The 27,961-nt window shown below is 36.0% G+C and overlaps 1 long non-coding RNA gene and 1 pseudogene across 3 annotated transcripts; one reads left to right on the top strand and one right to left on the bottom strand.

Moving 5' to 3' along the window:
- Nucleotides 1-135: 135 nt before the first annotated feature.
- On the bottom strand, nucleotides 136-11,550 carry LOC113110922 (uncharacterized). 3 transcript variants are annotated; one of them, XR_003293227.1, is made up of 9 exons: nucleotides 11,477-11,550; nucleotides 10,585-10,647; nucleotides 10,198-10,255; nucleotides 9,307-9,401; nucleotides 8,941-9,026; nucleotides 7,854-8,133; nucleotides 2,333-2,385; nucleotides 1,906-1,935; nucleotides 136-1,830 (listed from the first exon to the last, which is right to left on the bottom strand). It is a non-coding gene; the product is annotated as an uncharacterized LOC113110922 (long non-coding RNA). The 3 variants fall into 3 exon arrangements; XR_003293226.1 differs by having other exon boundaries at nucleotides 136-1,935; XR_003293225.1 differs by lacking the exons at nucleotides 136-1,830; nucleotides 1,906-1,935; nucleotides 2,333-2,385 and having other exon boundaries at nucleotides 7,315-8,133.
- A 1,225-nt stretch (nucleotides 11,551-12,775) lies between these two features.
- LOC113110578 (hepatocyte growth factor receptor-like) lies at nucleotides 12,776-24,676 on the top strand (annotated as a pseudogene).
- Nucleotides 24,677-27,961: the final 3,285 nt, after the last annotated feature.

Here is a 27,961-nt window from a genome sequence, read left to right as displayed (position 1 = left end):
AAGTCTTTTTTTTTTTTTTTTCTCATACAAAACGTTACGGTTGAACCACTGATGGAAGATTGACTATTCTGCTGATGCTTTTCATACTTTTCTTTGACAGTGTAAGTTACTTGGCAGTCAATGGGCCTTCCGATTTTCATCCAAAATATCTTAAATTGTGTTCTGGAGACGAATTAAGCTTTTACGGGTTTGGAACGACATGGAGGCAAGTAATTAATGACAAAATATTTATTTTGGGGTGGAGTATCCCTTTAAGGACTTGATTTCTATTTTGAGGGCTACTCACACTGGTGAAGTACAGTTGTGTAAATGGGAAGGTTTGAATCCATTCCTATGAGCAGTAGTCAATGTATAAATAAAAACGATATTTCGAGATAATTGCTATGTGGCCCTTTAAAGGCAGTAGATTAGCTCTAACAATCTAATACATGATCAAAATGTTTTTGCACTACTGGAAACTAAACATCTAGTCCTGTGCTTTTTACTGGACCAGTCACTGTTTAAACTTAACATCTATGGTTTTAAATGAGTCCATAATGAGTAACCAATATTACTGTTTGCTTGAATAGATTATTGCGCTGTGACGTTCACATTTCCATGTTTCCTGGTGACATGCAAATTCTGTAGTGGTTTGGTGGGACTAAAAGTATTTCCTTGCTAACAAAATTGGCTTTAACTATGTAACAGGCTTTTCATTTTAGAGATGTGACTGAGAAGGTGCCAACGGTCAGTGCTGGACGAAGTACACAAATCAAGTACTTGTGTAAAAGAACAGATCCATATAATAAACTATTACTCCAGTAAAAGTACTCCTTTTTCAATTTCACTCCAGTGAAAGTACAAAATTACTCGAGTAAAAAAAGTACTGATAGATTTATTTAGCAAAATACCTGGGATTCTCCCAAAATAACCACTATATGGAGTCAAGATATACTTTTTTTGTTGATATGGACGAGGTTGACGAGAGTGATATAGTAATTTTCACTATGAAACTTACACTGCGATTAGAGCCAGATTATCCATAAGGGCACTTGGGCCAGTGCCCAGGGGGACCAACCATTCACAACAACTAGGGGGGCACCACATGACACAAGCTTTGAAAGGTTCACTGAATCAGTTCGTTCTTGAATCAGACACCGCTTCTGCGTGTTGGAGCCAAAGACTGTATAAAAACAGGATTGGAGCATGTGATATATTATAAGGAGCAACGAAATGTATGAAATGTAGTGAGGTAAAAAGTACGATCATATGCTTTGGAATGTAGTGAAGTAAAAGTTACTTTAAATAAAACTACTCCAGTAATGTACAGATACTTGAAAAATTTACTTTATTACACTAACAAAGTAAAGCTACTCCATTACTGTCCACCACTGCAAACGGTATAACTATTACCCGAAGCATGGCTCGATTTGAACAGGAAACTATGTTGAAATTTGCACATCTCATCTCATCCGATGTTCAAATAATGGCATGATGTTTGCAGTTAATATTAATGGATTTGTTCACCTAAAAAAAGGAAACATTTTATCTGTTGTATCTGCCTTTGTGTTTCACCGATCTCAGATAATATATAGGTTTGGAACAACATGAGAGTAAATGATGAAAGTAAATGATAACCGTTGAACAAAGGGCCTCCTCTGATGTCAAGAACTCATATTTTATACTGAATAAATAATTCTAAAAATGACTAAATCATTCTAAAAAGGAAACAATATTAATGGGTTCCCAATGAGATCAAATATTTTGAAGCACGCTTGTTAATGTAAGGGTAAAGGAAATAAGTAATTCCAACTGCATTCCTGCATTCCAACTGCATGAACAATTGACAGTCTGTAAAAGAGGAAAATGTGTTTTGATAACATCAACAAATATGCAAAAAACATTTTTTTTTTTTTTTTTACATACTTATCTGGCCCTGTCATCTTTCCCGGCGGTCTGAAAAGGGGATTTTGCCAGTGGTTACAGAAGCCACAGATGCTTGCAATTACCCATTTTGTTCAGGTCATAGACTTATATAAGACTTATATTTATTATTATTATTATTATTATTATTATTATTATTATTATTATGCAGTATATAAGGTGATATTCACATGCAGCTGTATAATGTAGAGAAAACTACGTAACTTTTTAAAATGTATGCAAGTAAATAACAATGAAATACATTTGGGGGAAAAAAATCCTAAATGATTTAAAAAGGGGAAAATCACAGCAGCAAACACAAAAAAGCAAAGTACAGCAAAATACAGCTGTATGGTCTTTTCAATGAATCAGTTGATACAATTCACAAAAAAAGCATTTAAAATGATCTTAAATGATGAAAATCACTTACTTGGGAGGAAAAAAAATTATTTCCTTCCCTGGTTCTGTGAGTTCATCTATAGCCTGTAGGAAAATCAAAGCAGGAAAATTAATGACAAAATATTTGAAAAATATTCTCCATTTATTGGAAAGAAAAAACTGCAACATTAAAACAAAAGCAAAACAATTATTAATAGATTCCAATATAATAAAGTAAAAAAAGGGGGAAATAGTTAAAGTCAAGAAGGTAGAATTACATGAATCAGTATTTTGAATCAATAATCGCAGGTCAGTGTTACTGAATCATTGTCACAAAATTGTCTTGCTCTCAAAAGAATGAACTGCCATTCTCAGTATCAATTCGTATAGTAGGACTACGCAATAAAGTTTCATTGTTCTTATGTATTCCTTCAGTAGATTTCATTTAATATATAATTTATATTTCATGAGTTGCTCCAGGATATGTATTCTACTTAATGCATTAAAACATGACGTAATTGATTTGGGTTATGAAAAGATTGTATCTTAATACTCAAGCTTTATGCTTCAAATTCAGCAAACCACACCTCCGCTATCAGATATATAATGATCAGGCACTGTCCATCTGACACCCTTCAGCTGGATCATGGCACAGAAAATCATCTCTGTGGTTCTTTTCACAGTCTTTTTCTCTGAAGGTATGGCATGCAGGATTCATTTAAATCTCTCTGTTACTTTCTTAGGCATCTCACTTGCTGATAAATGAACTTTTATTGGATTATTAATGTGAGGGCTTAGGCATTTTAATTTTAATTTTGTTTAAAAACAACAACAACAACCATTTAGAAGTAATGCTTTACCAGGCTTTATATGCAGAATATGAATGTCCTTCACTATCTTCTCGTTGACTTTCAGCTCTGACACTGATGTGTTATAAATGTACCACACCAGTTCCATATGGAACCTGCACAGCAACTGCAAACTGTTCTCAGAGTGCAACTCCTTTACAGTGCAACTCCTTTACATCCACGTACAGTAAGAATAACATGATTATGAAATAACTAAGAAACATATTACTGTCATGGTCTGCTTGTATCTTAATTATTTTGAAAATGATTCTTTGTAGATGGCACTGGTAGTAGTAATAAGACGTGCAGCGCCTCATGTGCTAATTGGAGCGTAAATGTTGGATTGCTGAGCTATACCTCCCAATGCTGTGCTTCAGATCTCTGCAACAATACTGCAGGTACAAACGTGAGAGTAAAGAAACATTGGACTGTGGTGTTTCTACTCACGCTAAACTATAACGCTGTTACACAAACAAACAATACATTTTTTAAGTTCAGTTTTATATCAAACTGACATTATTTATTCTAAACATTTTTACTGTAAACTGTGAACGTTTTTGACACTATGATTAAAGGGTCGGTTCACCCAAAATTTTTAATTCAGACATTGTTTATTGACTCCTTTTGCAGAATTTGTATCTCTCTCTCTCTCTCTCGCTCTCTCTATTCAGTTAATGGAGGTTTCAAGCTTTTAAAAGGACACCATAAGCCCATAAAATCATAGGCCTACAACTTTTATGCCATTATTCACTGATAAACTTCCTGTCTGATGAGAAAGAGATTTGAAGCTGAGAACCAGGTCATTCTGACAGCTTTTTCTGAACCAGATTAATTGTTTCAATGAAAAAAAAAGTTGCTCAAAGAATGAGACCTGTGTCAATTTAAAAAAAAAAAAAACTGTTTAACTGATCAATCTGTTCTTCATGAAAAGCCGTTGCATAGATTAGGGAGATTAATAATGCACAATATGGACCACTTGTATAATACTTGTTTGTTGTGTCTTTTTTTTTTTTTTTAAGCTTAAGATTTAGTATTGCCTGATAATGTGTCAGATAATCACAATTGCTAAGGTTTTCTTTTGAGGTATGGCAGTATCTTCTTTTCTTTACCTGTTCAGACTCATCTAATGGAAAGATGTGTTACACCTGCAATGGCACAAACTGTTCAACCACACTGGATTGTAAAGGTGATGAGGACAAGTGCATCACTGGAACAGGTAAATCATGGATAACAACTTCTTGAGATCTAAAGTAATGATCTCTTATATATACAGAGACAGAACTGCTGTTTCCTGATGAAAATAAATGACAATTCTTTTCTGCTTAAAACTTAATGAAATCTAAAACGAAATCTCATTTGTCTCCTCTTTTCTCGCAGTTACATTAAATGGCGTCAATACCACTTTGAAAGGATGCGCGAGCAAATATTTCTGTGACAATTATAATAAATTGGGATTGGATTCAATTAAAATATATAATGTTTCATGTCATGACGTAGGCCTGCTTAACAGTGCCCAGAGTCTGACACAGGGACCTATGCTGCTGCTGGTACCCATACTTCCCTTCCTTTTTTCCATCTGAGATCTGTTTTAGAAGGTTTTGTTATAATTGTATTAAGTGTATACTCTTTTTTTTTTATGTAAAGGTAAAGCCGTTTCAAGCAACACCTTTTATGATTAATCGAGGGTAATCCATTTGTTTCAAATACCTGTCCACTATAAAGTGTGCTTTTTTATTTTTAATCATCAATCTACGATAAAAACGAAATGACTTTATTAGCAGTCTTATTAAACACTAATATTTCTATGACCAAAATCCCCTGTCATGTTCTTGTTATGTGCACACTTTCACTGTCACATGAGCTCATACACTTTAGGTGTGCTATGTATGTAGGCCTATATTTGTTCAGTAATGACATTTTTGTGATTTAATTACATTGTGAAATGATAAAGAACTATTTGGATAAAATTTTCATTTAATCAGAAAGCTAGGAAATTATGATGTTAGGTTATGATGATATTTGCTTATATAATATTATTGAAAATACAGTTCATATACTTTGATGGTTAAGTGCATGCTGACTAACAGTTTTTTAAGATTTTGTAATCAAGCACAGAATAACCTGTTATGGAAATTTTTGTTAATATGGCATTGATTGCATTAATCTCATTCAAGTATCTTTTTAAACAATGAATAAGTTAGTATATATAGTCCACAGGGACATTGAGTTATTTTATGTAACTTGTGCACATAACTGCTTTAGGTTGAATAACAACATTTGAGGGGAAACTGTGTACCAGGGATGGACGGTTTTTGAGAGTTACCAGGCATCTGATGAGATGAGATGAGCATGTGTTATGATGTGATGTGCAATAAGCAACATGATTGGCTCAAAGGTTCTAGTCTGTCCTTCAATGTATCTTTTTACATTCTATAAAAAGTGGTCTGTGAGTCTGTGTGTTATCTCTTTGCACACAGACTCAGAAGCTGTGTGTAAACCAGATCATTCTCTGCAGAGAATTAAAGCAATACAAAGACAAAACTCTGTTTGGTTTTTCATTCTCAGTCTCTACAAATTTTTATCGAATTAGAATTTCCACAACAAACTTCAGCGTGTTTTTCTTTACATGTTAAATATAAAAGAGGGCTAGATGCTTTTAAATACAACCACATTAATCCACATTATAGCCAACCATATGTTTTCTTAAACTGTTCTGTAGCTCTACAGACACACTTCCATATGCTAATACAGGATTGCCTTGTGAACATTTACTCTGTCATTGTCGAAATAACAACAACAAAACAAGCTAACGAAGTTCTTAAATAGCGTTGAAGAGATCAGGGGAATCTTTCTGCCTCCACCTAAGCTCCACCCACAGAAAAACATCAACGTTTACCAACGGGTCTATTCATCAAATGAATAAAATTGAAATCTACTTTGGCGAATTCCTGGCCTATGAATATTAATCAGGTAACGTGACTGGTAGTCTGCCAAGCGACGTTTACATAGCATAAGTAATATTTATGAGCGATGGATGGTGATGATGATGATGTCGCCACAGTTAGCATTATTCCCGTATGCTGGTGGGTGGGGGCCTGTCAACTCAACTCAATTCAAACCAAGCGGTAGCCCGAAACTTCAAAATATCCCTTAATCATGTTTCCGAAGTTTCGTATCTGGCTCAAATTAAACTGAATATATTATGGCAATATAAACTGAAAGCAGTTTTCCATCCTTCATTGTTTTTTAATTGTTTTTTTTTTACTCTAATAGTTTTTTACTTCCACGTCTACATGTTCAGAGATGGAAATGCAGTTATTGATTCATCCTGAGATTTGTACTTAACCTGTTTAACAGGTGAGAGTTTTCTTGTTGCCTATTTTTTCCCCTAAAATGTGAAATTTGATATTTACAAGATTTTTATTTATTTATTGTAAAACATAATTGTGCACATTAAACCATTTATTGCAATTTTGTTTTTATAAAAATAAGGGTAACAAATACAATAAACTAAATAAAATAAAGACTTCATAAGTGGCATCAGCTTTGTTAGTTCCATAGTTACAGTGCATTCTAAATACCCCCCCCCCACCCCATCTTTAACTAACTGAATAATCATTAAATGTATCGGTCAGTCTATGTCTCATGTCAGACAAAAGTTGTCTTTTCAAAGACTAAACAACCTTCAAATTTCAACATTAACCATTCCCTATATGCATGGTACAAATAAATCCTTCACTGGCACTGCCATTCCTTAGAATAAGCTGCCTGTATATAACCTACAAGCTTTCTTTGTGAATGTGATCAATGCAAATAAAAATAAATCAATGCAAGTACGAGTATGTAAGCCTGGAATCCAAGTTACTGAATATTTTAAACTTTAAATTTAAATAGAGCATAACAAGTATTTGTCTAATCAGGTGAATTTCTGATTAGAAAAAAAAAAGCTTTTTTTTTTTTTAATCAGAAGAGACATGTGGCTGTGATTCTTTTTTTGTGTCACTACCAAGCAGTCAAGATCTTTCACCGTTTCCCTGAAGATGTATAAATGCTTATGCATGTAGTCTGCACAATGCATTCAGTGCAGACGTGCAAATGCTGTGGCATGATTTTGAACAGTAATTAGCTTGCTTGTTAGTTAAAAAAACAAAAAACAGTCAGTTTGCAACTTTTGCACCTATACACTCAAAAAAATAAATCGTTGGTCTAACTTAATATAATTATGACACCTATTTCCACACATTTGAATGGTGTTGTCTCAACTTAATTTAGGCAAATGGAACCCAAGAGCAAAATTCATTTTGAACCAACAAGATCAAATCATTTTCATTTGAATCATATTATCGTATTTATCTATAAACTATTTAATCTTGTTGAGCCAATTCATCTTAATCACTTAATTTAGAAAACCAGAAATATTGTGTCAACTACTATCGTTAAGTTAATTGTACAACTTTATTTACATCAAACAAATGTTTAATTGTTGACATGTCTATCAAAATGTAATTTACTGCACAAATAAAATGTTCTCAAAGTGAATGTCAAAAGTTTCTCTTTATTCTTATTTCAAGGCAAATTTTCAGGTAAAAAAATACAAAAAAATATCATCCAAGATGAACAACATTATATTTCAATGTATATGCACAGCTAGAGTCAAGATTTAGTCTTTTGAGAATACACACGTAAGGTAACTTACTCCAACATCTTGTTCTTAAGGGCTGGTACCTTTAGTGAAAGTTTTTGTCCATCCAAGATAAAGAACACTTTCTGGATGACCTCAAATGTAGCCTTGAGTTCTTGTGGGTAGCTGAGGTTCAAGGCGTAAGTAAGTCCAAACAGCATGGCCACTGCTACACGTTCTTCAAAGAGCAGAGAACCTCGGTCCCTTCAATCAGGATACCAACGTCCACAGGTTTATCTCCTGGTTGGCGTCTATGGATTGGACGATGTAGATCCCCATTACCATCTGCTCTATGGCTTCTTTAGCATTCATCCAGTCGCAATCCTGGGCAAGACAAATAAAATGTGGTAAAATTGGACTACTGTAAAATAAAAATTAATAAGAACAATTAATAAGAACAAATAATCAAACTACAAGCAACATTACAAATAAATACAATAGATCAAAGATTCAAATAAAATAAACAGTGCTTTTCAGTTTTTTTCAGATATCTAACAGTAGTTTTTTTTTAGTGAAAGTGAAAAGTGAAGTGACATACAGCCAAGTATGGTGACCCATACTCAGAATTTGAGCTCTGCATTTAACCCATCCGAAATGCACACACACAGAGCAGTGAACACACACACATACACACTGTGAGCACACACCCGGAGCAGTGGGCAGCCATTTATGCTGCGGCGCCCGGGGAGCAGTTGGGGGTTCGATGCCTTGCTCAAGGGCACCTAATTCATGGTATTGAAGGTGGAGAGAGAACTGTACATGCATACCCCCCACCTACAATTCCTGCCGGCCCGAGACTAGAACTCACAACCCTTCGATTGGGAGTCCGACTCTCTAACCATTAGGCCCTACTTCTCCTTAGGTACAGAAAATGGATAATCAAATATAAAACACTGCATATTATCTTTACTGAATAAATTAAAGATTAATCATTATTGAAGTAACATCAGCTATTCAGTCAAGATTAGTTAGTAATTTCTTTGTCATTTCTTGTGTGATTTAACATTAAAAACACAGGCAGTGAGAATAGTTTTTTTGACGATCCAGTACATACTGTTACACATACAATGTCTTTCTCTTTTAATAAACTTCACTTAAGACATAACAGACTATGTTTGCTAGGATACTCACCAAGACGGTCATGTTGATATAATTTTTGTACGAATTTGGCCTCTGAAGCACAAGACTTGAAAGAGAACTCAGTATTTGCACGTTTTCTGAAAAAAAAAAAAACATGTGGGCGCTTTGGATGAGCACACTCACAAATCATCTTTTGCGTCTTGCTCTTGAATGTTTAAGTTAGCAAGGCTTAAATGAGTTTTGTTTACACAAAGATAGCAACAGCGTTCATGACTAGACGTTAGAGCAGCATACGGCACTCGCATCGTCATTAGAGGTGGACCGCGGTTCAAGTGCGTGCCGAACCATAAGTAGAGAATGGTACGGTTAGATTTTAATGTAAACATAAAAGTGAAGAAGAGAAAAGCAGTTGCTTACATTGTACTCCTTGAACAGCTGTAGATGGTCCTCCTTTAAGTATACACACAGTGCTTTTTGAGGATGCATTCTCTTTCCATGTCTACGCTGTTGTTCTGTAAAAAAAAAAAAAAAAACACAAAAACATTGATTATTTGACAATATCATATCGATAACCAAGTATAACAGGACATGCAATCTATATGAAAGTTCAACTAATAATAAAAATTCTATCATTAATTACTCACCCTCGTGTCATGCTCGAAGACATTCGTTCATCTTTGGATCACAAATAATTTTTTTTTTTAATGAATTCTGAAAGTTTTCTGTCCCTCCATAAACAGCTATGCAACTGAGACTTTGATACTTCAAAAAGTACATAAAGAGATCATAAAACGAATCCATATAAATTGAGCGGTTAAGTCACATTTCTCTGAAGACTCGCTTTATATTATGAACAGATTTAGATTTGCAATTTATTCACATATAAACATTCATCAACTCATCAGTTGTGGTGAACGGAAGCATGAGCATGTTTGTTTGACATGCGAGAACCGATGAGGTTCATTCTCGTTACGCAGCACGTCTGAGCTTCTGTTTTTGGGCATCAATCAGGTTCAGTTGACCTTCCGTTGATGTTTGCTGATCAATGTTTATATGCAAGTAAAAACCTAAATTAAATCTGTTCATCATACTTTCGAACATCGAACTTATTAAAACACAAGTCTCAGTTGTGTCGCTGTTCATGAAAGGACAGAAATCTTTCAGAAATCATCAAAAAGATCTTCATTTGTGTTCCAAAGATGAACGAAAGTCTTCCGGATTTGGGATGACATGAGGGTAAGTAATTAATGACATCATTTTCATTTTTGGCTGAACTAACCCTTTAAGAACATCACTAATACAGCTTACCACATGAAAAAGTTTACTAAAACCCAAGCATGGGATGCTGTTTATTGCTCTTGTAAACCTGTAAAATAAAAATAAAAATATAAAAATCATTTTTACATAAATTTGCAGTGTTCTCATCTTTACCTGAACAGAGAAATCTCCTACAGATTGCTCAGCAGCAGTCACCTGAATGAAATGGCTAATTTCATAACTGAAACAATATAGTAAAATAACTATCAAATTGTATGAAATCAGAAAATTACATTATCCATTCGTATGTTGGTTATGAAAACATTAGGTATTTCCAAGCACACACTAATAAAACACTTTAAACTTTCCTTTATTTTATTACAGTAATAATGAGACATTTTTCTAAACCAATTTAAGAACATACTTAATACAACTTACCATGTGAAAAAGTAGACTATAACCCAAGTATAGGATTGCTATTTAATGAGCTCTTGTAAAAACCTGTAAAATAAAACGATGTTTACATAAATTTGCAGTGTACTTGTATTTACCTGTACAGATGTTTCACCTATTACATGCTCAGCAACAGTAAAACTATAATATATACAAACACAAAACAATTCTGAAGAAAACGGGCGATCCTGCTCTACCGACGAAACCGAGGCTGATTTTCCCATGCAATATGCATTATAACTGAAATCAATATAAAATGTAAATGCTGCCCGGAAGGGAAGTTTCGATCATTATATTTCATACAAACAAATATCAAATTGTCTTTAAATCATTCTCATTCAATTACAGCAACTGTAACAACAATACAACGTATTACAACGCGTGCACCCTAATCCTGTGCGATCATAGTCAAATGACACATGCCTAGTACGCATGTGCTCTATACTGTATTCCACGCCGCCTGGCTGCTTGTTGATTAACATCAAGCATATAATTGTATAGACATCATTGTTTGTTAATTCGTTTTTACATTAATTCGCAGTCTTCTCGTCTTTACTTGTACAGAAGCATCACTTAACAGTACGCTCAACAACAGAAGCCCGAGTACGTTAACTGAAACAATCTAGTAAAATAACGCTTGCAACAGGAATTAGAACTAAGCAAATACCGCATTAATGTTAAATTATGTACATACATGCAGGCGTTTATATCGATTTACTATGTTTTTATCGAGTATGAACATGTGACTAATAGAGTAATTCAAATAATCCAATAAGCTGTCAAATATCCGCTTAATGTTGAATTCTGACTGATTTAAATAGTTTTACTCTCTATCAGCACAATGCAGACAAAGAAAATAAAGGATTTTTGAACTTACCAATTCTACAGCATTCCACCATAGACTGGACTCCACCACATAATGGCGCCCGCGATAACTGACGAGGTCACGTGGATTTCCTGTCATCAGCGCATGCGCAAAAGTAATAGTTTGACTTGAATCATTATTTTTTGTTGTTTCGACACAAATGAATTGAGCTCTTTTAAGGTTGTATGGATTTAGTTCAGACTGATTTAAAATAATTGTGTACATCCCTTAAACTGATTAATTTTATTTGTTTCAAAATGCTCTATTTATTTTTATCGAACAACACCCAGATTTCATTTTTTTGAGTGAAAAGCAAGTCTAGTTTGTGACAAGAATGAAAATTTGAGAGGCTCTCAGTGTAGAACATGGTGATGAGCTCTGTTAATAAATAACTCTGAAAAGAACCAAACAATATCACACAGAACAATTTGCTAAGAAGCCAGCCATTCTTTCCTAAAGGCCTTATATATACTTATATACTTGTCTTCATATTTTGCTTAAAACACTTGCAAATAACTTGCAAATTATGTGAATTAGGCAGATATATATTAATAAGCAAAACCTCTTTTAGTGTTTACAGACTTGAAACGTCCTTTTCCCATTTAAGACAAATAAAACATAATTACCCCCCTCAATTACATTAAAGCATTCATTATGTCATCACTGATTCACATAATTTTTAACATGAAACGTTTCTTTTATAATAGTAAGGCCAATCTCCTAAAAGTTGGGCTGGTGTGTTTTGGGTTTTGACTAAATTATCATGGAATTGTCATTTTTTTGTTTATCTATTCATTAACCAAAAAAAAAGTTTATTTTGTGTTTGTTGTCTCAGGGCTTCCTGTTCTTAGGGTGTCTTCACTGACAGACGCCAACTGGAGGTAACCACAACACTCTATACAGCCATTTTCTTCACCCTGGAGAGGACATAGTCCACTGGGCCACTCATCTGGTGTCATGTGTCTGGATGCCTAACCTGATTTTACCAAGTGAGACATGTTCCTGGGACAACATCGTTGTTGACCCTGGAACAACATTGTGATTAACCAATCAGATTTGAAGATCCAGTTTATAGATTTTGTGAAGTTTATGCTTAAAATCAGTGTTTGGTGCTTGTACATCAGTGTCATTCATCTATCATTTCCTCTGATTTTAGGGATTACTCATGGTTAAGGTTAGGTTTAGGTGTAGGGATATGGTTAAGAATATATTTTTGGAGTAAAATGTTGTTCCAGGGTCAACAAAATATGTTGACCTAGGAACACATCGGACTTGGCAAAATCAGGACGTGCTGTCTGGATACAGGCTCTAATGCCTTCTGCTTTAGACACTTGTCCCCCAACGGCTCCCATTGCTGTGAACTACTCAGTGCTGTACTCCATGCCTTACTTCCGGACCCACAATCCCATCCAGAACATAATTATCAACTTCCTTTTCTTAAGATGTCTATGTGGCCTCTCAGAACCTTGGGAACTCCATACAGGACCCGTGGGCAGTCCGGAGTGTGAGATATGCAATTTGTGTGATAATACACAATAGATCCCTCCCGTGAGGACACAGACAGGTGTTGCTCCTAGACATGTTCTTGATGTACTTGTACTCATGTGGAAGCTCCCAGTATGGAAATTGCAATTTCCATCAACTCCATGAAAATGGAAAGCCCCCCGGTCCTTCAAAGTGATTATTCCGGAAGAAGTTCAACTCTCCGCAGTTCTGTCCAGATTGCATCACTAGTTCTTTGGGAATGTTAAGTCTCCATGGGGGAATAAGGCCAAATTGTGTTCAGTACTTCTTTGTTTCTGCAAAGGTGAACCACAACGCAACGCAAAAATACGGTCGGATGTCCATTTCCGTACGCCGACTGGTTGCAATCGACGACGGTTTTTACACCGATGTCAGAGGGTTGACGGTGTTACCTGGTTTACGGCAGATGTACAGCATTGAGTACATCTACAGCTTCTACACGCAGGACTTTGTCTACTTCTTTTCTGTCCAACGAGAGAAAACTGACTTGGATTCTTCGCCCTTTCAGACAAAACTAGGCCATCCGCCCCGCCAGGAGTGGGAGATGCCAGGCTACCGTGAAATTGTTTTAGAATGTCGCTTTGAGCCTAAAAGGCGAAGGAGAAGCAACGGCAGCACACCTTTCAAAGATGTGGTCTACAATGTGGTTCAAGCGGCCCACTTTGGTAAGGCTGGATGGGAGCTCGCCGGTGAGCTGGGTGCTGAAGAAGAGGATGATATCTTATATGGTGTATCTGCTGTAACCGATGACTGGGGTGCTCCCGAACATGATTCAGCACTTGGCGCTCTTCCGATGGATAATGTAAACATGGCAATAGATGATGGAGTGGAGGACTGTTGCAAGTCAGGACCACAGCAACTATCCAGAGGTCTTTGCCATTTTCAACCCTGTGAGAGCTGCCCACATGAGGTTGGTGCATTCTCTCAGTTTATTTTTTTTGTTTTGTTTGCAATCATCTGTTCATATTCTGTATGGTTTTGAACCATTAGCAGACATTGAAAATATGTAAATGCCACACTGTTTCTAACATCTAACTTGTGGATTGCATTTCTTGTCCATCATTCTCTTTGCTTGTTGGCCTTATTTTTTTGACTGTTCTGTCTGGTCCCTTTTCACTCTCTCATGTGGCATGGTATTGTTTTATGTTGAGACTTACCAAGCTTTCTAGTGGGAGCTGTGGTGCCATGCTCTCTTAACAAAAGCTTGAAGGTATTTTAATTGGCTTGCTTCTTGCTTCTTTGTTCTTATGATGTAAAATGGTTTGAGGGACCACAATGTGGGTCAAAAAACTTGTGTATTCGTTCCCCTGTCCTTGTGTTTAGGACTTCAAATCTTTCAATTTGAGAGTAAAAGTGTCACTGTACAGTCTGATTGAAGAAAATATTTAAAAACCTTTTATAACCATTAACACATGAGACTCTGAGACTAAACACTCTGAAACTTAGTAGGTTTTATAGTGCCTGTGGCAAACGCACACAAAATACCAAAACATTTATGCAGGAAATGAAAGCATCTGTTGTAGTCCAATTGAATAGCTGGGAATAACAAAGTTGCAAAACCGTTTGATCCCTGTAGGAAAGTCTAACCATTGTGACCCAAAAAAGAGGTTATGAAGAGTTCTAAGTATTTGGAAACGTTAAAAGACCTTAAGGGTACATGAATGGCTTAATATAAGTATGTGATTATCATTTAGGTTTAGGTATATGAAGCTGCTTTTGCTTTATACAGTACTTGCCGTTGAAAATGTTTTCTTTAGTCTGTGCTTGTTCTGAGTCTGATTGCCTGAGACTTTACTCATAACTAGGAAATGGTTTAAAACTTGACTCAGACTTGCAAAAGAATCACCCATGCTTGACTCTGGTATACCAACACTAAAAAACAATTTTTTTTTATGCTTTCTTCATTTTGAGTTTAACAGGAACAAGTTCTTTAAGCAGCCTGTGCGTTTGTTCTATGTGTGTGTGTTTAACAGCTTTGAAGCTTTTGCTACACCACCTCAGTTATGAATTTCATATTCAATCTAATGTTCCCCTGCTCTGTACTGCAGCAGGATTCTCAGAAAACAATCTCAGCCACTTACAGGATGAGATTTCTTTCATTAACGCAAGCGTTAGAAGTCTGATTTTGAGTTTTGTGAATATACAGGATTACAGGAAGGTAGGCTATTTGAACATTAAAAAAGATAATGGAAAAATGATGCACTTGTAAGGCAAAGTGGTCTAGAGGAACATTTTCTGTCATGCAGCAGCTAGATCCCTTTTTAGCTCCACTGAAGGTGTCAAAGAAACTGCTTGTAGTATGTATTCTTAAACTTTCATGTGTATATGTATTATGTAAGTAAGCTAAATATTTTTCTCAAACTGAGCTCTTTTGTGTTGTGACAAGCTGTGTAAATGTGGTTCAGATTGTGTTCAGATGGGGATTAGCTACTTCGGCCATCTGAACAATGTGAATGTCCCGGAAATCTCAGGGGTGTGATTGCGAGGTGGCTGCCATAAAAGCAGGGTTTACAGTGTGTATGTGTGTATGAGTGTGTGTTTGTGCACTTAAAAGAATAGGGGTTTCCATTGAGGTCAGTGTTTATGGGAAATGTGTGGGAACTGAGAAAATGACAGTGTCATTGTTAAGATTCCAATGAGAGACACTCACCAGACCACTCATTTTGGATGCACTTGTTGAGAAATATTATTTACCACATTTGAACAGATAAGTGCAGCTGTGTTTATTAAAATGATCAGCAAATATACAACTCCTCTAATTTGTATTAAATCAGTCTACTGTACAGTACATGCAGAAATGATAAAGATTATTCAAGTGTTTCCACAGTGGAAATGCATTTGTGCATTTTTTTTTTTTTTTTTTTTTTGACACCAGGTTCCAAACATCACTGAGGTCCAGCCCAACTATGGGCCTGTGAACGGAGGAACTCTCATCACTATCACAGGTCCTTATCTGGACTCTGGGAAGAACAGGAAAGTTACACTTGATGGAGAAACATGTCCAATCCAAAGGCGTGTGTGTATTCATTATATCAATGCTCTTCAAATGGGAGGCCTGTGATGAAACTGCAGAGGGTCTGCTAATTGTATCAGTGTAATTGTATTAAAATTATGTACACTGTTGTTTAAAAGTTTGGGGTTGGTTAGATTGTTTATGTTTTTGAAAGAATCTCTTATGCTCACCCAGGCTTCATTTATTTGGGGGAAAATACATTTAAAAAAATGTATGAAGTGACCCCTATTTACATTTTCAGCTCTTTTTATTATTTTTCTCTGATTATAAATGTAGTGTTTGTGTTCTAAAGGGAATGTTGTTCTACTTACAGTGTATCTGTGGTAAGAGAAAACCTGTCCTCTATCATATGTCTCTCTCAGCCTGTGATGGAGGTGAAAGATGTGGTGCTCCGTGTCTACTCTACATCGATAAGTCCCGTGTAGAGACCACTAAAGTCTTCCAATACAATAAGACCCCTGAGATTCTTGCTGTGCTGCCTGATTGCAGCTTTGATAGGTAGATTCAGAATTTAGAAAGTCATAAGTTGTTTACTTTTTGGCAGTTCAGAAAACAGCCTTTCAGAAAACAGCCTTTCAGAAAAGTTATATTAAGTCATATTAAAGTTAGACACTTAAGACAAAAAGTTACATTTTCTAAATTGCAGTGGGTCAAGAATCACCATTGAAGGCCGAAATCTGGACTCCAGAACTGTTGTCTACTTTAAACCCAAAGAAAGCCACCTTAAACCTGTTTCCACTGTTTGAACTGTAAACTTTCACTCTCGTATTGATCTATTTTTTAAGTGTTCATATCACCAGTATGAAATCAAATACTGCTTAATATTTTGAAATAAAAGTTCTTTGTAAAACTCTTTAGGTTTCAGAACTTCCAGAGTGCAAGTATATTGTGGCGAGTGGGGCGGGGCCGAGAGGCGTGGGAACAAGGAGTGAGGCCAGGTGTTAAGTTGTTAAGTTTTTATTATTACATATATTAATTGAAAAATAAAGCTAGATGAAATAATGTTTTGTTTTAAAATCCTCCAGAACATTAACAGAGATTTAGTCCAACCCATGGTAATGTAATAAGAAGGTAGCAGGACAGACAAAATTCACTACTAGAAGTTTTCAAATTTTGTTCAGTTTCTGGCTGTATAGCACCTAGTGCTTTGCAGATGCTACATACCGTATTTTTCGGACTATAAGTCACACCTGAGTATAAGTTGCATCAGTCCAAAAATACTTCATGATAAGGAAAAAAACATATATAAGTCGCACTGTACTATAAGCCGCATTTATTTAGAATCAAGAGAAAACATTACCGTCTACGGTAGACGGTAATGTTTTCTCTTGGTTCATGTCTCTTAGTTAATTTCTCCTGGTTCATGTCAAAGTAATTTTGATAAATAAGTCGCACCTGACTATAAGTCACAGGCAGTGTTGGGTATAGTTACTTTGGAAAGTAGTTAGTTAGGTTACAACGTTACCATCAATTAAAAGTAATCAGTTATGATACAGCGTTACCTATTCATAAAAGTAACGCGTTAGAGTACTCATGCGTTACCAAAAATTAAAAGCCGTTTGCAGCGGCTCACACATGACAGACACAGCCCCCGGCCCCTTTAAATGCACCTAGAAGTCGTGACTCCCGACAATGAATAACGTCAGTCATCCGACTAAATTAACACTGCAGGATAACAATAACAGGAAAGACAGTCAGCAATCGGCTATTCCACATGGCGTTCTATTTATTTATTATCACAGAACATATTATTAATCAAAATTCGCACCTAACGTTACCCAGCCCGGGTAGCCTAGGCTACTGTATATTATGAGCACCACAAGATAACTCCTGATTTTTCTTTAACTTTAAATAATGCAGTTATCAAAGTACAAGTATGCTTACTTGTAAACACAACCTTAAACAGGCTTGCAGATTTAAATCCATTTAGAAATGATGAACAACCAGCCAGCCAATGATCTAACAGAAATTAACAGCTGACTGTCAAACAAAAATGATAACAAACCGAATTAAATCCTTCACTGCCACACAGGCAAATGACAAATCGCTTAACAGCCGAACTAATTATTATTAAAGTGTCACTCACAGTCACAAGCCTAAATTCGCTTTAACACAGTCCTCTTACATTTACTCTTCAAAGTAGTGATTAAAACGTAGCGTTAAATTTGAGGTAGAATTTTTGGCGTTCGACAGAAGCTTTTCACCAAAGCAGAGTGTGCATTTTACCGTTATGTTCTTTTCTTTTTCGTTGACAAATTGAAAATAATGTGCGTACTTCCATAAACCAAGCGCTGTCCTCTCTGCTATCTTGCCGGGAGTTCGAAAAAAAAAAAAAAAAAAACACACACACACAGGGTCAGGCGCAGGGCACAGACGCATCACAGCCATTGACCTTACGATCACAGAGCTTCGGCTCCGCTGATACTGTACATCCGCAGGTGGCACAGTAGACCTAGGACTACTGTCTGACAAAAAGCAGGCTGCAGTCGGGATTTTCCTTTCCTTAAATAACGGATTACTTTTTTTTAAAAAATAACTAAGTTACTGATTACTTACGAACGGAACTAACGCGTTAAGTTACAAATTTCAGGAAAAAAGTAATTAGAGTACTCTAACGCGTTACCCACAACACTGGTCACAGGACCAGCCAAAGTATGAAAAAAAGTGCGACTTATAGTCCGGAAAATACGGTAATCTAAATGTAAGAGCTGGCAACTCTGGTCACGGGTGCGGTTATGACCTTTATCATGCTGAAACACCTGAGGAAACAGAAAACAGGTGAACACAAATTATTCCACGTATTACTAATGCAAATCTTTTGCAGTCATTCCTAAATGTAATATCTTGACATGCACAGCTGTTATGAAAAAAAGGCAGTTTTATTCAGTTTTACCCTTCTTTACCCACAGCTTCGCCTGACCCCTCTCATGCTCCCCGAGAAGATCTTCATCACCAGTTTCTGTCCTGAGCTGCTGGAGGAGGTGAAGGACATGCTGATCCCAGCCTCCAAGCTCAAGGTTCACCTCCAGCAGATCATCAGAAAAGGTGTGTTTATAAATAAAATATACTGTATGCTGAAAATAAGTTTAATACACTACCTCTCAAATGTTTAGAGGTCTGTACAATTTTTATATGTCCTCACCATTGCTGTATTTATTTATTAAATACAGTAAATCAGTAATATTGTAAAAATGTTTTTACAATTTGAAGTAACTGTTTTCTATTTAAATGTCTTTTAAAATATAATTTACTCCTGTAATTCAAAGCTGATTTTCAGCATCATAACTCCAGTCTTCCTTCAGAAATCATTAGAATATGCTGATTTTCTGTTCATTAAACATTTCTTATTATTATCAGAGTTGAAAACAGTTGTGCAGTTTTTTTTAGTGGAAATATAATTGTGTTTATAGCATTATAAATGTATTTTGGTTAATGTCTAATTGGTTAAGGTCTTTGCAGAATAAAAGTAGTCATTTCTTAAAAGAAAAGAAAATTGCCAAAATCTTACTGACCCCAAACTTCAGGGTTTAGAACATGATATTGCTTCATTTCTCAAAAAAACAAACAAACAAACAAAAACAACAACAACAACAACAAACTAATATAAATAAATAAACAAAGAGTTATTGGAAAAGGGAATAAGGTCATGTTATAAACAGGTTATTAAGGTTTTTTTTTTTTTTTTTTTGTAGGACACTTTGGGACAGTTTACAATGGTTACCTCACAGGTAAAGACAGAGAAATCTATTGTGCTGTGAAATCTCTTAACAGTAAGAAACTCCTCAATGAAAAGAGCTCATAAAGACTCTTATGAAGAACCGAACTACCCTCTCGGGATTACCTGCCTGATAGAAAAAAAAAAAAACAGAAAAAAAAACTGTTATTTCTCACGATGAGCTGCCTTGCAGTAGTGCAACAATAGGTCATCGGTTCAATTCTCAGGGAATGCATTAACTGATTAAATGTGTATTGTACCTTGAATGCAATATCTGACCTGGACTACAAAACAAGTCTTAAGTCACTGAGGTATATTTTTAGCAATAGTCAAATAGCTTATTTATCAGCTTTCATATGATGTTTAAATCTCAATTCTGAAAAATTTACACTTAAGACAACCTCCACAGTTTTGTGGTCCAGGGTCACATGTACGTTTCTTCAGATAAAAGGGTCTGTATGCATAAATGTAGCAGTGGTTTATGCAAAAGTTTTTAAACAGTATTTTGAGACATAGTTTATTTAATTTTTTTAAAGACTGATCTCTAAACATAAATAGACTTCAATAGCGTAAATAATATAAATGTATATTTTCAACTGTATTTTCTCCCATTCTGTCTCTCTGATAGGAATAACAGATGTGGAAGAAGTGGAGCAGTTTCTGAAAAAGGGCATTCTGATGAAGGGATTTAATCACAGTAATGTCCTCTCTGTGCTGGATATCCTGCTTCCTGAAGAGGGACTTCCCTTGGTTGTCTTACCTTACATGAAATACAGAGACTTCATCATCCGCTGTGAGAAGAGGGTCAGTTGCTAGAACTCTTAACATATCAGATATGTTATATATTCAGCCTTTTACCTTTGCCTTACACAGCAGGTTTGTATTTGTTGATGGGTTTCACAACTTAACGTCCTGTTCATGATCAAGTTCATGATCAAGTTCATGACCTTTACCGAAGCTCCAGCAGTGATGTTTCCAATAATTATAAATACAAACTCAATGTGTGCCTGTTATATATGAGTCTTATGTACCGTATTTTTCGGACTATAAGTCGCAACTGAGTATAAGTTGCATCAGTCCAAAAATATGTCATGATGAGGAAAAAAACATATATATAAGTCGCACTGGACTATAAGTAGGGATGGGTATCGTTAAGGTTTTAACGGTATTACTACTCTTACCATACTGCTTAACGGTCCGGTACTTTAACGGTATTCTTATCAGTACTTTGTGTTGTGTTACTTTGTGTTGTGTTAGGCTTGTGTTTCCGCCCTTAAATGCAAAAATTTTGTTGCACTTATGACAACCAGCGTTGTCTGCATCAACTCTAGTGAAGTATAACCACACTTTGGAACGCTTTGCTCTCTCCGCCATCATCACTCTTTGTTTTAAGGGGGAGTTTTCATATTGTAAGGGGCCGTTCACATATCGCGTCTAAAAACGTGTGGAAAACGTGTGGAAAATGCTAGGCACGCCGCTTTCTGATTTTTCCCCCCCAAAGCCTTCAGGCACTTGCGCTCCTGAGGAGTCTGCCTTTGCTAAGCAACCATGACCTGCTCTCTCCATGAAGACGCGGAAATTTCAGCAATGGATAAATGGATTTGAATCACTAAAGACGCAAAAGACACGATATGTGAACGGCCCCTTATGTGTGTGTGTGCGCCACGCTCGTTCTTGTTGTGTGTGTGTGTGTGTGACTGACAGACAGCCTCCGTGGCGCGCATTAGAGATCTCGCAGATTTCACAGACAAATGTCTTAATATGATCGCAAATTAGAAATGTTTGGTAAGATAAAATGTGCTCGATAACATTATTAAGCAAATCTCTCCGCCATCATCACTCTTTATTATTAAGCGGATGTTTTAATACTGTTATGTCTGTGCATGCGCCGCGCTCGTTCTTGTTGTGTGTGTGTGTGACTGACAGACAGCCTCCGTGGCACGCATGAGAGATCTCACAGATCTCACAGACAAACGACTTAATATGATCGCACATTAGAAATGTTTGGTGAGATAAAATGTGCACTAATCAAAAATACATAGTGCATTAATTTTTTTCCCCTCCAGTACCGAAAGCAGAACCGATACCGTCAGATCTTACTGATACTACGGTCTTTCATAATTTAGCCCCGGGGCCATTTTAATACCGGGTTTCGGTACCCATCCCTAACTACTTTATAAGTCGCATTCATTTAGAACCAATAGAATACATTACTGTCTACAGCCGCGAGAGGGCGCTCTATGCTGCTCAGTGTAGACTACAGGAGCACTGAGCAGCATCTCTGGCAGTATATGAGCACCCTCTCGCAGCTTTAGACGGTAATGTTTTCTATTGGTTCATTTCTCTCTGTTCATGTCAAATTCATTTTGATAAATAAGTCGCACCTGACTATAAGTCGCAGGACCAGCCAAACTATGAAAAAAAGTGCGACTTATAGTCCAGAAAATACGGTAGTTTTGTCGTCTTACCTTAGAATCCCACAGTTAAGGATTTGATTGGCTTCGGGCTCCAGGTTGCTAAAGGAATGGAGTATCTAGCACAAAATAAACTTGTACACTGTGATCTGGCAGCAAGCAGTTGCATGTGAGGGTTGCATGCACAAAGATTTGGCTTTTAAAGGCCCTGATATTATTGTAGAAGTGAACCAGAGTGACATCAATTCAAACAAAATCAAGCCAAATTAAGTTTGTTTGGAATTAGTTTTGACAGTTCAGAACAGCTTGTCAAAGCGAATTTTCCAGAAAAGTTCAGCTGGTAAACACCATTGACACCATTGGTCTGTGGAAATTGCATTTTTGTAACTAAGGCTTCTTTGACGTGGAAACCTTCTCTGATTCATTTCTCTGTTTAGTCCATCAGGGTCAGACGTAATGTGAACACACTGGAGAGCTGTTAATAGTAGAAATTAGAAGTCACAATTCTAATTTAAAGCTACACTGATGCTGTTTGTTTTCCATGTTTAATACTGTAAAGTTGCTTTATCTGTAAAGTTGCTTTATCTGTTTATCTGTAAAGCAATCTGTTTATACAATGCTAGAAATAATTGAGACGTGATTGATTTGGCTGGAGTTCTGAATTGCAGAGCTCATGCCATCATATCCACATTGCTATGATCCAATGCTTTCTTAACTGCTATTTTCTCATTGCTGTAATTTTTGTAGTAATTATTTTGTCACTAAGAGGAAAACATGCAGCACATATTTACTTGTTAGCTAATAGTATAACACTGCTCAGGTGTTTCAAACTTATTTTTACTTCTCCTTTACCGGGGAAGTCTAGGGCTCCAAAGCAGAATGTCAGAACAGATTGACGTACCAACTGTTCTTTGCTCATGTATGTAAATACACACTGAAGCTCAACAGACAATTGTGCATCAATTGTGAATTTGGAACTGACTGAACCAAAAATTCTCTCAGGCTTGATGAATCCTATACTGTAAAGGTGGCAGACTTTGGAATGCCTGGAGATGTGTTGGAGAAGGAGTACTACAGTGTCCAGGACCACAGGAAAGCCAAATTACCCGTCAAATGGATGGCCATTGAAAGCCTGCAGACACAGAAGTTCACAGCCAAGTCAGATGTGGTGAGCAACATGTTTTCTTCAACCAATGGATTAAATGTAGGATTCGTCATATGATCTTCTCAACACTCTTTTATTTTGTCTTTTACTGGAGTGGTCTTTTGGGGTTTTAATGTGGGAGATGCTCACATGAGGAGCCAGTCCTTATCCTGAAGTTGACCCATATGCTGTCACACATTACCTTCTAAAGGACCGACGGGTGCCTCAGACACAATATTGTCCAGATCCATTGTAAATTATTGTATTTTCTTTTGCAATATGTGTTTATGCTCCAACTTACTCTTCTCAGTTAAATCAAAATGGTTGACCTAAGTACAGAAAGTAGAAAGCATGGAAACCAAATGGAGTGGAAAGTAGAAAGTTTGTTTGATTGTAAGAGGGCGGTTCAGTTTTCTAGAAGGTTTCCCTTTCATTTGTTTTTGGAAATTCTTTCACAGCAGAACAGAGAGAGGGACATGGCCTTTTGAAAATTCAATGGTTTTAAGTGTTTTTCCACCATTTGAGGTTCAGAGGGTTTAGAGCTTACTCACTATTCAGAGCAGTGGAAAAGGTCAATTGAAAGGTTATTGTGAATGTCCCTTCAATTATCCAACACCTCAAGCACGGCCCAGAGAGTTAATCATCATTCTCTCTCAGACAGTTGGAAACATTTGAAAACCAACATAGTGACTCTACAAAATTTTGTAAACCTTGAGAAACTTCCATCAACCACAAAGCAAGCTTTTAGCTTTTAGCCAGAGTTGTTGCAATGATAAATATTTTTCCATTTTCCATTTTGGTCCATTGACATGAAGTTTTCAAACTAAAACGGGAACTACTGCGTTTTCGAAGTCTCAAACAACAGCTGTCATATAAAAAATAATAATGCATTAACTCATACCATGGTGTATCGCAGGATATCACAATTTTGTTTTGAACATAAATCATGACACCTCCACATTTCTTCTATGTAAAGGTTTAGAATCTCTGGAATACAAAAAAAAAAAAAAAAAAGTGCACAGTGACTCAGGGTGTAGCAACAGGATGTGGAAACATGAGCGGTGGTGAGATTCAGCAATGGAAACTGTGAATGTGTGTGACTCAAGTTCATTATGTCTGATTTATGAACACAGTATGACATTGACAGTCACTTTTCAGTAGATTACCCAACTGTGAGATGACTGACCATTACCTCTGTATCTGTAGATTCACCATTATGTTACAGTGTTGGGACCCTGACCCTGTGAGGAGGCTAACTTTGTCCACTTTGTGATTCGAGTTATTCATATGTAGTTCATATGACATTTTATGTGTTGCATTTAACAGACACAACAGTTGCCATAGAGTCAATACAGTCTAAACTACTGTAATTTGTCATGGCTGTGCTTTTAGTTACTATACTTCTGGCCTTGTATAGTACTGTGTATATTTATATATATATATATATATATATATATATATATATATATATATATATATATATATATAATACTGAAAAGTCCTGGTCTGCACCACTTGAAGATATTAGTAATCAGTGAGCCTATACTTGGTATTGTGATTATATCAGATGCTTGTACAGAAAAAGGATTCAGTGCACAATGTTTGGGATGAGTCAATGCTGAAAGGTGTTGAACTGAATAAATCACTGTGCTGCACTTATAGCCTGTAGAAATGAGTGAGAATGTAATATCTGTGACGCGCATCCCTGAATAAATCCCGATTTTTTCAAAGGTGCCAGTTTCACTGTGTGCTTGAATATTCTTGGGTAATACTACCAACCAGCAATATGACTAATGTAGCTTGTCATTCTGAATAAAACATTAATGCATTCATGTAAAATATTATAATTGGCAAAATTAGTCTCAATTAGTATTTAGTTGAAATTAATCAAATTATTTATTAACATGGGTATGTCATTTCCATGTATTATATAAGGAAGTTCTGTATTTTTAGTATCTGGTGGACTTTTGAAAACTAAAACATTTAAATCAGTTTTGTTCTAATGTAATGACACCAGATCTACATATTGACATTTTATTGAAATTTTAAAATTGTACATTATTTCTGTGGCAGGATTTTTGGGAGTAAAATATAACTCCGTCATGACTGACATTATATTTGTCCCTGCATATTAACCTGGGATAGCAATAAGTATTTTAACATCACAAAAAAACACAAACTGTACATTTGAGCTTGAGCTACAAATGAACACCAGGGGTCAGTAAAAGCCCTTTCATAAATGAGCAAATATTAAATGAGATGCTTTTTCTTATTGTTTGCCACAAGATAGAGAGGGAGAGAGAAAATTTATATGTAATTATGCAGTGTAAATTCCAGTATTTGTTTTTAAAGTAAATTTTTTTTTTTTTTTTTTTTTTTTGTGTTTTTTTTAAGTTCATGTCTTGTTACTGTATGGCAGTTTTAATGACTCCTAGTCACTATACATTATTTTCTGGTATGACTATTTATACTGTAAAACCTGCAATACTGAAATGACTATCTATGCAATTACAAAACTCATTGGCTGACAGAGACGTGCAGAGAAAGAAAGAGAGACCCAAGTCAACAAAAGCCACAAAGAACTATACTTTCGAAGGTAGTCTTATTCCAACAACAGAAACCGATACAAATAAAACAGGAGGAAACAAACAACATTGTTTTTCCCTCCCATGTCTCTCACTCACTTCCTCTGTTACAAGATAAAAGAACCAAAGTAAATTCCCAGAAGATGCAGCCTTTGATTGTGAGCTCATATCTGCACCAGTGTCAAAAGTGTGTGTGTGTGTGTGTGAGAGAGAGAGAGAGAGAGAGAGAGAGAGTGAGGGAGAGAAAGAGTATTTCCTACTGGGTGAGCAGAGATGAATAGTGAGCTGCAGACACAAGCTGCTCTCGCCGCATAGTCACAACCTGCAGCCTTGAACCCTTTCATCATGTTCTAACAGCTCAGATTTAGATCTGCACGCTCTCAACACAGCACACACAGTCAATTACTGATATACCAACATACAAAGCACATACTTCAGCTCCAAAAACCAGTCATCTACCTTGCTGTTTACCTTTTAAGACATCATTAAAGACTCGTATAATGTTACTCCCTCCGACTCAATGCCTGCAAAAATCAATTGCTAATAAAACTGCCAATTGAGTGATTCTTAAACTGTTTTAAAAATGATAGCATCTTTTTATCTCACTACTTTTTCTTAAGTCTTAATTATCTTACATCATGTTCCCATTTGGCTTTGAAATTTCTGAATGTTACGTAACTGTTTTAAAACCTTGTCTTTCCTGGAAATGCAAACAATTGAACGTAGTAAACATTAACATATTGTTCTGTGAACATTCCGAAAAGAGTAAGAATTTTTGCTATTCTTACTGAATGATAATAATAATAATAAAATACAATTATGTAAATGTATTCACCCTCAGGCTTCCCAATTTTCATTTTTGGCGAACCTCCTTTAAGAATGTGATGTTATTTGCAGTGTTGTAAGCTCCTTAAAATGCTTTCTAGATAGGCAGCTCACTAGGTTTTATAACAGAGCTTATAATTTGATTTATTAATGTCACATGCTTTGCCTGTGTGATGATACATGCTTCATTCTAATGATGGATTTTAATTGCACAAGATTGAAATCAACTCTGATTAAATTAGCTGATGTGATAGATTCATGCTGCTGGAGTTAGAAAGAGAGATCGATGGGGCCAGTGATGCAAAAACAAGGCGAGAGAGAGAAATTTGGTTTTGGTTGTTGTGTTCAAGAGAAAGACAGCTCCAGAGCAAACCGAGAAAGACAGAGAGGCAGGAGAAGAGAATCAAAGACGTTGCGGCATGTGTGAGAGCTTGAGAACACATCCAGGTTTGGGTTATGATCCATGGGGATCCGTTCCAGCAGTGTTGCTCTGACTCACTCATTACTGAACTCCGAAAACAAAAGTTCTACAGGTGCTGAGAGAAAGGCTGAAACCCCCCCCCCCCAAGACTCACTCTGCTTGAGCTTCTGTTAGCTCCTCAAAAAAACCTTCCCTACTGTAGATGCATCCTGCATGTTTAATGGAAGCTATCAATAATTTACTTTCTTTTTCTTAGAGAGGAGATAGAAGGGGGATATATACAGGTATATATACATACCATGATATCCAATCGGTTTATTTCTATATTTATATTCTGGAATGATAACATTATATAATAGCACTGTAAAAACAAAGTGAAATGTGATGCACATAAATACGCAAGTACAGTTAAGGTCTTGGAGCACATGAGCAATTTAATAGGCAACAATGACTGTAAAAACAGGTTGAATTTGGATTGCTTTAGCATCATTTGAAAACAATTTGTTCCATAAAAAAATCTATCTCGTTTGAGTCAGAATTTTCCCCCTCTAACAAATTAGAAAACGTTTTCAAAGACTTGCCTGAAAATCAGCTGCAAGCAGGTTTTTGAGCATGTTAATACAATTTGATGGGCGAGCTGGATAAAAACAAAAAACAAAACAAAAACAAAAAATAGTCAGGAAAATCATAGGAATTAATAGTGGTATGCATTTGGGAAATCATCACTAATTCATATTTTGGCTCACACCAATACCTACAATTTACAGACTACATATTAAATGTATATATTCTGCTATTAAAATCTTTGATATTTTACAATACAGAAATAGTAATAGTTTGGTAGTGTGCTTTTTTT

The sequence above is a fragment of the Carassius auratus genome, chromosome 11, assembly GCF_003368295.1.
Source record: "Carassius auratus strain Wakin chromosome 11, ASM336829v1, whole genome shotgun sequence".
NCBI lineage: Eukaryota > Metazoa > Chordata > Actinopteri > Cypriniformes > Cyprinidae > Carassius > Carassius auratus.
This window is presented reverse-complemented; position numbering and strand designations above follow the sequence as displayed.